This window comes from Pithys albifrons, chromosome 4 (genome assembly GCF_047495875.1).
Source record: "Pithys albifrons albifrons isolate INPA30051 chromosome 4, PitAlb_v1, whole genome shotgun sequence".
Lineage (NCBI taxonomy): Eukaryota > Metazoa > Chordata > Aves > Passeriformes > Thamnophilidae > Pithys > Pithys albifrons.
Genome location: NC_092461.1, coordinates 78,223,827 through 78,232,559, shown reverse-complemented (window position 1 = coordinate 78,232,559; position 8,733 = coordinate 78,223,827). Strand labels below are relative to the sequence as shown.

The window sequence follows — 8,733 nt, the reverse complement described above, 5'->3', positions numbered from 1 at the left end:
TGTGAGAACCCACTCAAGAACAGCAGTGCAGCAGCAGCAAGGGAACTTTACCCAGGTAACATTGGCAGAGAGATTGCAGACTGGCAAGGAAAAAGGTGGCAATGCCACCCTGACTCCTGTCCTGTGCAGGACTAAACAGACTAAACCACCAGCAGTTTGATGGTTTTAAACCACCTGTTCAACATTTCCATATGAAAATGAGGAACATGCAGACTATCAGTGACAAGCATGTGACAATTTAAGAAACAGCCAATTTTTCCACTGCAGTGAAAGCATGTCTAGCCTCCAAGACTCCCGACTCACACCCTCATCTATTCTTTCACACCCATATGGTGTGAGTCTGAGCTTGCTGTCAATTATGGGACTGGTCAGCTCATATTCCCCCCAACTGCTCTGCTATTTTAATCACATTGTGTTTGAAATTAAGTGTGACTGTCTCTCCACTACTGACCAAAGTCAATGTTTGGTGCAGCCCCAGTGGCAGCTGAAAGCACATGTACACATAAGGCAGCAAGTGGAGGGCGCAGCTGACAGTTCACTTTCAGAAACACACCAAATCATTCTTTTTATTGGTCTTAAGGAGAGAAAGCAGTGGGAGAGGCAGGATAGACTGAGAATCCCAACGAAGAACCTTTTGGTGCCACACAGGCATAGCCAGGTGCTGTGAGAAAAGACTGCTACGTAATCCCATCCATCAACCCCAAACCTGAAACCCAGAAGTGAAATTACACTAACAGCTGGCAATTGCCAATACGTCTCTAACTACAATTCCATAAATGAGTAATTCTGAAACATAATGAAGATGAGGACACAATTAGGGCTCATTGTATTTTTCAGATATGCAGGTTTTACCATTGTGCTGTAAAATTAACCACCCAGCAATGCTTGCCTGTGTATACAAACCCCCACAAATTATACTCTTTGCTCTCACTCAAGACTACCATAAAGCCCAGTCAGTGCCACAAAGCCATGGCAGACCCACAGCTCCAACCAGTCTGCAAACACTCCTTTTCAGTTAAGTAATTCATCACCCAGGCCAATTTGTAAAACTCATTGTTGCTTTCTAAATTAAAAATCAATTCTGTATAATGTTAGACTCCTCACTGAACAGGAAATTATGAACTCCACCTCTAACAGGATTGCATGATGACAATTTATGGTACTGAGTCTCCAAATCTGGAACACTTTTGCCTTTTTGTTAACTGCTTGGTGTATTTATGACCCTCTAAAAGCAAGTACATGTTCTGCATTTGCTTTATCTGAAATTCAAAAATACAAATAGCTTTACTCTGCAGCATTGCCTGCAAAATAGACATCCTGTCTCCATATTTTTTAAGATTAAACAATATTATCATTAGTGATCAATACAATTACTGTTTTATAATCAGCCTTTAAAGCAAATAAAGTGGCGAGAGATGTAAATTTCACTTTCAGAGAGCTGAAAACAATGTAAGATAATGCTCAATGAGAACTGCTGCTTTTCTCATATAAACTTCAGTAACTTTGGTTCTTTAGTTTGTGTTCTTTTTTTAAACTTTCTGTTCCTTCTTCCTGCAGTCTGCAGTTCCGAAAGCTTGATGCATTCAAACCACCTTTCTCCATAAAGTCCACCTTCACACAAATCCGATTTTTTATTTCTTAAAATGCGAAACGTTGACTTCTGGAACTGTGATGAGTGGGAAGCTCGTAACATTAAATACCCTGGAGTTCCGGGTACGTAATTTACAGGCTGGTTCTTTGTTTGCTCGGAGTGTGGGCGACAGGTCTGTCCCGTGGCGCATCCCTGGGCGCTCCCGAGCCGCGATCAGCGCTCCCCGCCGGCGCCGCAGCGCCTCGCTCCCCTGCACTGCCGAAAGACCCTTTTGCATCTCTTTGACCCCAAAGAAATTCAATGGGCCGAGCCTACGCCGTGTCCCTCCTGGAAACGCCTGGGAGAGGAGCTTTAAAAGTTATTTTTGCTCGCCTTTCACGCATAGCGCCAAAGGAATCCGCTGCCGAAATCTTTCAGGTTCAGCTTCTCTGCCGAGAACTCACCGATCTCACCCGCCCGCGGATCGACCCCTCCGAGGGTCCCCCCGGCCCATCCCCGGCTGCAGTCCTGGGAGCCCAGGCCGGGCGCAGACCGAGCCGCGGGGCAGCGCCAACCCCGGCTGCTTCCCCACCGCCCCGCAAGCCTCCACCATGTTGTCTCGGTGTGCAGCGGCGCGGAGGAGGGACCGCGCCGCCAAGCTGGGCTCCGCGGGGGCCGCCCGGCTCCTCCCCGCCGCTTCTAGCTCGGCCGGGAGGCGCGGCGAGCCCGGCCCGCGGCGCATGGGGGGAACCTCGGCGCGGAGGAGGGGCCGCGGTGCCCGCCGGAGAGCCCGGCCGTAGGGGAGGGAGCTGCTCCTCCTCCTCCTCCTCCTCCTCCCGCAGCGAGGCTCCGGCTTCCCGCACGCACCGGAGCGCTCGGCTCCCTCCTCCCGCTCCTCGTCCCTCCTCCCTTCCCCTCCTCCCCGCTTCCCTCCCCGGGTCGCCGCGGCTCCGGGAGGAGCGGGGGGGAGCCCGCTTCCTTCCCTCCCTTCCCCCCTCCTTCTCCCACCCGCCACGACGAGGAGAGGCAGGTGAGGCCCCGGCCGCGTCCCCGCTCCGCCGCCCCGCGGGAGCGGCGGCCGCGATGGCGGCGGCGATGGAGGCGGTAGGCCCCGGCCGCCGGCCCCCGGCCTCGCCCCGCCGCCGCGCCCCGCGGGCGGGGGCGTCCCGCACCCCCGGCCCCTTCTCGGCAGAAACTTTATCGGCAACTTTCTCCGGGCCCCGAGCCCCTGCCCGCGGGACCGAGGGGGCGGGCGGGAGCCGAGCTGGGCTGTGCGGGCGGCGGGGCCGGGCGGAGGGCAGCAAGTTTGCGACGGAGGCCCCCGCTCCGCCCGGTGCCCCCCGGCCCTTCCCGCGGGGCTGCCGCGGGCGCTGCGGGCTGGGCTGGCCGCGCGTCCCCGGCGCCGGCGTTCTCCGCCCGGGCTGCTGCTCGGCGGGAGCCGCTCTCGGCTCGGCTCCCGGCGCGGGGCCGGAGGATGTAAAAGGGCGAAATGCAGGAAATTGGTTTGCGAGTCGCCTGCAGCTTGGCCCGCGTGGATTTGTTTTCTATTCATGCCCCCCCTCCTCTCACTTTTCTGGTTTGTGTCCCTGCATCGAGCCTGAGACAAGACTGCTTTACATTTCTGAGTCATTAATTTAAGTGTTCAATCATCACACTTCATCAAGCCTTCTCGTCTTCCTTACAGTTCGAAAAAAAATGTGTTGGACACACACAGGCCCCAGTTCCTGCAGAGGCTGCACTTAACTTTCTCTGCTTTGTGGACCTGCAGTCTTGGTGTGCTTAAAGTTGTGTGCTCATCCCTCAGGCCAAGGGCTAGCTTGTCTTCTGCCTTATCTAATATTACGAATTTACGGGGTTTATTGTTCCGGGTCCCTGGTGTGCATGTGGGTATGGTCCATTTTGCACTGGGAAGACTAGGACAGAAATATTTCTGAACCTCATGTTTTTAAGAAAGTCTATTCAGATGTTGCTGCTGGATTTAACCCTGAGCAGAGACTGGTCGGGTTTAGTTACAGAGGTAGAATGTTCCAAAACCAATTTAAAACTTGGGAGTGTTGACAAGGAAAGTGTATTGTTTAAATAATTCATAGACAGGTGAACGAATTTCCAGGCAATTTTTTTGAGCGAAATTGACCTTTAGTCAGGGAAGCAAGATACAAACATTTACTTCAGTCTTTTCCTTTCCTCTTTGGGAAGTGCGACCTTGAAGAGGGATATCTAATAAAATTGCCTTATCGGTTTCTCCGTTGGTAGGTATAGTTTTGCCATAACTATGTTTCTGCAGGCTTCGGAGATGTAAGAACTATTCATTTCCAAACAACAAAACCTTGTGCTTCCTACTCGTGTTGCTGCACAGGAGGTTTCTACTGAGCATAGGCATAGAGTGGAGACTACTGTGTGTGTGTTTTGCACATCTAGGGTGTTGTGGTTAGTTTTGGGACAAGGTAGCATTGTGATGGGAACAGAAAGACAGCAGCACTGGCATTGTGCTGAATTTCAAAGAAAAAGATCCAGTGATACCAGATGTGTGAAAGAGTGACAGTAGTGGGTAGCAGTGATTGCCAGTGATTAATTATTCCACGTGCTTCCTTAGCTTTATTTCCTTAGCAGGTGCAGCTCAAATGCACCTACAATATCTGTGTGACTTCAGTCCCTCTGATAACTTTTCTGGCTCTTAGCTGATTTCAAACAACTTTGGAAACAGAGGTCTCCCAGGTGAGTAGTTCCTACAAAATTTGTGGGAATGGGGAAGCCAGGTAGAAGAGGGCTCTTAACCTGCACACTAAAGAGTTCACATGAATGCTTAGCTCAGGCTGGACATGGATGGAGGAAATGGTGCCTCCCTGGTTTTGCTGATTGCAGAGCTACTGGTCCAGTTTTCAATAATTATTTAATACCTGGACCCCAGTACTATAACATGAGAATGAGAACAATGAGCCCAAGGTGGCTTTAATCTGTATTTCATATTATAAAGATAGATTTTGAGAGAAATATTTGTTACCCAACAACAGTTCTTCAGCTAGGAAACAAATGAACAAAATTGAAAATATATTTAAAATGCTAATTATTTGAAATAGAGAAATAACAAATCTTTGGTGTGCTGCATACTGTATAACGGAATTATTGAAAAAATTCATGGTTTAGGTTTTTGTATCAATATTCATGCAACAGAGCAGAGAACTATGCTTCTACGCTAAAGGAATGTTCTTTATTTTGAGCTTTGCATGCTTCTGCATCTCCTGAAGAATGAAATCGTTGCTCTCTTTGGTCTTATAAATGTTGGCTGTCATGTGACAGCGATGCGAAAGTCTGCGGTGTAGCACGTGTCAGTTTATGTGGCCAAAGCTTCCTTTATGAACAAACTAACTACATGGTTTTACCTTTCTTATATGTGCTTCCTGCGAACCAAAGCTGTGTATTTTCAATAGATAATTCCTTCCATTCAAAATGTTAGTTAAAAGAAGTATGTTCTTTCATCCATATTCTCTCCTTGCATCCAACTGTTTTGCAGCATACTTTGATCACTGTTTGAATAAGATGCCTTGATGTTAATTTAAAAATTGGTGTCAGTACTAGCATAAAGACTACTTTAGGAACACGTCCTTATTCTGCTGTGTCACGTCAAGCAGCCTTTTTCAGATAGGATGCCTTCCGTGCATATGTACACAGCCTGTGGTTTCTGTGAAGTCCTCGTGAAAGTTTTCAGGCTTCTAGTTCTGAAAGTCCTGTGCTTGTTGGTGGAAGAGATTGATCCGTGAGGGAGAACTGTAGTTCCTCTAACTGCTGTAACAGAATAGGTTAGTTTTTGTCCTGGAGGAACCAGCCCAAATAGATAACTCATTTTCAGGATTTACTTAATTTTTGTTCTCCTTGAGAGTGCCAGTAGGAGACTGTTCTATGGTGATGGGTTTTATGATGTGGGAGCCACTCTTCTTTTTTTTTAATACAAAGTGCTTTATGGTTGCCCTTGCAATCACTACAGTCCCTGGCTGCATTCACACCAGTGACTTAGAACTGTAGGGTTCCAGATTGTATTGTCAATTTCCTGGTTTTGAAGGCAAACCTGGACTCTGTGTACACTGAATTTAGTAGGGAAAAAGTCATATCAAAAAGACGCTGTCCACTCATTTTAGGTTTTAAGAGGTCATTCTTACTGCCTTTTGCATGGGGCTTTATCCTTGGTGGTGCTAGCACATCAAAACAGAAACTGGCACCAAACTAAGTTATTAAAATCAGTGGGACTGCACCCCTAGGTAAAGTTAACATGCATGGCTGATTGTGGGATCAGAGATCACGATGATAGTAACGTTTATGCTAGAAAATGAGTAAGGAAATGCTATTACTTATGCATGAATTATGATCCCTTTATATTTGACAAAAATTCTTTGAAAATGCAAAGGGTAGCTGGAAATAGGATGGGAAATACTCTGTTGTCGCCTTGGGTGGGCACTGAATACAGCACCAGGTTTTATGACATTGTCCTGTAAGTCAGTGGATCAAAGTCATGCTCAGCTGAAATGAAGCCCTCAAGCTGAGGCACTCCTGGGAGGACTGTTAGCCCTGGCTTGTATCCGAGCCCCACAGCCCAGTGGGACATGTCTGTAGGGATCATCACTGAGTACATCTAAGGCTGCATTGACTGTTGTGGCAAGGCTGGGGTTTTGTTTCGTTTTTTTTTGACTGTGGTGTTAGGTAATGTTACAGGGTATGGTTGGAGAGTGCTGGGGAAGTAAAACCTCAGTCTGGAATCATTTGTATTTCAGCTTCTTGAGTACTTTTAGTTGTTGCATAGGAAATTACATACAACACAGCCAGGTTAGGGAAAAAGGTTTTTTTGATTTTTGAAAGGCAAATGCTTTTATAATAGTGTTATATGAGACTCTAATAAGTATCAATATTTACTGTTCTTATATCTTAAATGTGTACATAAATTTTGTATTTTGATGGTACTACAGAACATGAAATCGTTTGTCTTTCAAGTTGTTGCTTCAGGGATATGAAAAAATTCTGTGGCTTAAAAGATGTTTCTGTTATTGTTTCTGTGGCTTTCTTCACACCAGAGGTCTAGAGAGGTCTGGGAAAACGATTCTTTGGAAGTGTTGAACCATCCCCTCAATTCAGATTTTAGGGTCAGCTAGACCAGGCTTACAGAAGTGATAAGTATTTGACCGTGAAGTTGAGTAAACACACCCTCTTAATTAAGTCTTTGTAGATCAGAGCCTTTAACTTCATTGTGGACAAACTTTCAGAAGATTTTTATGGCATTAATCAGACATTTAAAGTCAGCATGTTGTAAGACTTTGATTTAGAGGGGTTAATTTCCTTTGTTTGCACATGCCCAGAGCACTTTCTAAACTTCCAAGACGGAGGCAGTAATAGTGTTTTATTCAGAGTGTGAATGGTGGAGTATAAATGCAGTCAGGTTTCATTTATGCTTACCAGAACTGACAGCCCTTTAGCAAAAGAAAGGTCGGAGTGGAGGACAGTGTTCATGTTCCAAATGTTTGCCCGTAGTTCAGGCACACACTTTGATGGTGCAAGCAAACTTCGGCCTCGGGAATAAAATACAGTACGGGTGCTAAAGGTTTTGAAATTTTCAGCCCTACTTAGTGCCCTCACAGTTGTAAGAAAAGGCAGTGGTTGTGCGAGGTATCTAAAGAGTAATTAGAGGGTGCTATGGATCTTTTGTGTATTGCAATTGTATAGCATTATAACTGTTTTGGCAGTCAGCCAGGAAAGGAAGACTTGCAACAAATTAATAGCAAACAATTCCGGTTTTGTAAGTTATTTTAAGTATGGTTGGATAACAAAGTTAATGTTTATGTTTAAAATGTGACAAAGGAAATACAGGTCTCAGTTGTTACATGTATCTTCTTGCTTTTCAAGAACATTTTATTGGAAGCTCAGATTGTGACTGACAGTCACAGAAGAGTAAAAAAAAAACCAAATCTCCAAAGTCCTTCTCTTCGTTTACATACTCTTCCTGTATCTGATTGATCTTTACCAGCTTAGCTTGTTCAACATAAATACTCTATTTTCCCAGTAATAGTACTCAAGAGTCCAGAAACTGAGAGCCTGCACCAAGGATAGCACAGCCGCAGGCTTTCCTGGTTCATAGGCTTCCTTCCTTAGCATCCAGGATTGCCCAGTATCTCAGATGGTGTGAGCCAGTGGTCTACTCAGAAGTGTCTGGGCTTGGTGGACTTCTGGTCTGATTCATTACAGCTGGTATTTTAATAGGTTTAGCTTTACATCTGCCTCAAAGATGAACAATACTTGTAATGTTTTGGTCAAAGTATGCTCCACTGTAAAATGAATATAGAATTAACATCTAGAAAATATTCTTGTTTTCAAACTACACATTTATCTGAAACTAACATTCATTTGCCAAACTGTAGGAAATTAAACATTAGCAAAGCTGAGGCTGAGGAAGGAAACTTGAAAATAAATACAAAAGTTTTATATTTCATTGTAAAGTGTTTAGAACAAATCTGTAAGTTGAGTTGTACATTTTGTTAGTTCTGTTGTCTCTCCTTTCTTTGCCTTGATTTTGATGCTGTTTTTCTGGAAATTAACGACAGTTGGAAACTAAAACCTTACCTTACTTATTCCCAAACTGAGGTCTTCAGAAGCATATTAACAGAAAAAATGCGTAGTGTTTTGGTTAGAAGTTTAACCAGGTTAGTCTGTGAGAAACAGAGAATTGAGTGTGACATTTCGATCAGAAATTTGTATAAAACGGTGGTCTTCGAACATTTTAAAAATTAAAAATCTGTACTTAATAGCAAAATTCACATTTTAAAGATGTGTAAAGATGTGGCATTTATATTCATGTAAGGGGTAAGCAAAGGTGAGATGAAATGAGAGGAAAACTTACGGTGATTAAAGCAAATGTTTTGTGTTTCTTTTCCCTTAACTTCTTGAGCTGAAAACAGAATGTGCCAGCAGAACATTTTATGACTTTTGGTGTTTTGTTGATCCGTAGTGTTTAGTATTTGTGACTAGTTCTGATTGCAGTAGTTTAGTTGAAATACTATGTGTTTCTTAGAGCTGTGAACTTAGTGATGCTGTGATGAAGCTGCAAACACGTGTAGCAATGCATCTCATGATCTTACAGGTATTTTCTCTTACTAGAAAATCTTGGCAATACTTCAGTGACAAGC

The 8,733-nt window shown here is 44.9% G+C and overlaps 1 protein-coding gene across 3 annotated transcripts in view; it reads left to right on the top strand.

The window, feature by feature from the left end:
• The first annotated feature begins 2,281 nt into the window (after positions 1 to 2,281).
• YES1 (YES proto-oncogene 1, Src family tyrosine kinase) overlaps positions 2,282 to 8,733 on the top strand; it is a 50,716-nt gene continuing 44,264 nt past the window's right edge. For 2 of the 3 annotated variants that reach the window (XM_071554718.1, XM_071554719.1), the window contains exon 1: positions 2,282 to 2,600. The gene's annotated coding sequence lies outside the window, so the exon portion shown is untranslated. Of the gene's footprint in view, positions 2,601 to 4,202; positions 4,286 to 8,733 lie in introns of those variants that run through there. The other variant, XM_071554720.1, reaches the window with a different exon arrangement.